Genomic DNA, 2,219 nt, shown 5'->3' with positions numbered 1-2,219 from the left:
TGAGGGGGACCCCGCGTCAGCTGAAGGTTTCCCCACTGGACCGGCTCCATTTACGGTCCCCACTGAGCCCTGCGCTAGGTAAGGCCTTATGGCCAGAAGAACCCGAGAGGACCTCCTTACTGGGTTTCTGGATAGAGTTTTGGGGGTGAGGGGCTGACACTCATTTTTATGCATATTGAGAAATCTGGTTGGAATGATCACCCTATCTAAACCTTATCCGGGAGGGCTGGGGAGAACCCTTCGGCTGACGGTGTGGGCCGGGTGGAGCACGCCCACAGGGCTGCCCCGGCAGGCCTCCTTGGCCAGCAGAGACAGCCTGGCACTGTGGTGGTTGCCATGGCAGCAGGACCTGAGGGGCCTCACTTTCTGGGAGGGGCCGCCTCTGTTGTGGGGCTCTGCCCCGACTGGCTGTCGGGTTGGGGCAGGAGAGGCTGTCTCTGGGTCCCTGGAAAAGCTGTCAGGAGGCTGTCCCCTGGGACAAGGCTGTGTGTGGCACTCAGGACACCAGCCCCCACCCCACCCCCGACCGGGCCTGTGGCATGAATTAAGTTGGAAGCCTGTGCTCTCAGGAGCCTGCCTCAGGGACTGCCAGGAGCAGCCCCAGTCTCTGCGTGAGGGCGAGCAGACATGTTGATTGTGAGCCAGTGTCCCGTCCTAGCTCGGTGGCGTGTGTCCCCTTGCCCTGCACCGCCTTTGCTTGTAGAGGTGGCACCATGACGCGCTTGGGGGAATGAGGGCTCCCAGGTTCTGTTCTCCTTGCCTCTGTCACCGTGGCGCCCCCCACCACCCATGGAACCCCACCTTCTCTGCTGCTCTCCTTTCGCGTCTCTGCCCGCTCCAGCCCACCCCGGGATCCTGGCGGTCCTTCTGCAAACGGATGCTGGTGTGTCCTCGGTCCTCCGGCGTCCCACCGCGCCTCGCCCGCCCTCTCCACGGCTGTCTCTGCACCTTCCCGGCCTCCCGTGCAGCAGCCCGAGTTTCTTTTAGAAGGACGTGGGTCATTGCTGCGCTCCCCTGCGTTCAGACCTTCGGCACCTGCCGTAGTACCCGGAGGGCAGGTTGTCACTGTCCCCTTCTCACAGGGCTCCAGCGGGGCTGCCAGTCTCTCGGTGGGCCCTGCCCCACCCTTCTCTGCCAATGGGGATTAAGTCTCACCGGCCGTTGTCTCCCAGAGCCCAGTCCCTCTCCTTCCCAGCGCGCATCTCCAGTTGTGCATTTGCTTCCACCAGACGTACGTGAGCTTTTTTCGTCCCAGGGACTCCGGCAGTGCGCAGCGTTGCGGCACGTAGTGGGCCCTGAATAGATGCCCTTTCGAATAAACCCAGTGAACGAATGAGAGTTGTCCAGTCTCTCGAAGCCTCCGTTTCCACATCTGTGAAATGGTCTTAGCTTCTCCGTGGACCTCATGAGTCTATGTGAAGATCACGTGACACTGTAATTGGGAGAAGTGCTGCGGAAAGCGATGCGCAAACGTTAAAGTGTAACGTTACTACCCTGTCTGACCGGCCCGACCCTCCTCGGTCCCCTCTGTCCGACCCTCCTCCGTCCCCTTCGCGTTCCGAAGGTGTCGTATTTCTTAGGACAGAAGAGTAGAGAGCACTGTGGAGGCCTTTCAGTTAGCCGTGTTCAGGATAAGCACACCAAGGGCGGGGGGCCTTTGGCTCAAGGACTGGTGTGGCATTCAGCCTGGAAAGGTCCCCACCTGCCCTTGCCAGTCCCCATCACGTGAGGCTGGTACGCAAGAGCGTCCAGTGGCGTGACGTGAGCTCCGGCCTCGAGACCTGAAGGACCCCGGCTGTGCCGACATGGTTGGGAATCCTGGAGCACGGGAGAGAGTCGAGAACACTAGAGATGGGCAGATGTTACACCCATTTTCCACGCGAGAAGAAAGGCAGTGTTAGGAGCTAGCTAGCAATAAAATCGACGTGCGCTTCCGTCAAGGCTCTAGAATGGATTTATGTTAGGACTCTTGGTCACAAGTGACAGACACTCAACTCCTAGTAGCTCAAGCAAAAAAGTGAATCCGTTGGCTTGAGAGGTGACAAGGCCAAGGGCTGTGCAGCTTCAGGCAGGGCTGCACTCAGGGGCTCACATGTTCCCATACCGTGGCCTCACCGTCTCCGTCCCTCAGTGTGCCCTGGTCCCTGGGGCATGCCACCCTTGTGACAGACCCCTCGCAGTGACGGGCTACTCTTTTTTTTTTTTAAGTTTATTTTTTA

Source organism: Pteropus vampyrus, unplaced genomic scaffold, assembly GCF_000151845.1.
Source record: "Pteropus vampyrus isolate Shadow unplaced genomic scaffold, Pvam_2.0 Scaffold641, whole genome shotgun sequence".
NCBI lineage: Eukaryota > Metazoa > Chordata > Mammalia > Chiroptera > Pteropodidae > Pteropus > Pteropus vampyrus.
The sequence above is the reverse complement of the archived record's forward strand: the minus strand, read 5'-3'. Positions refer to the sequence as shown.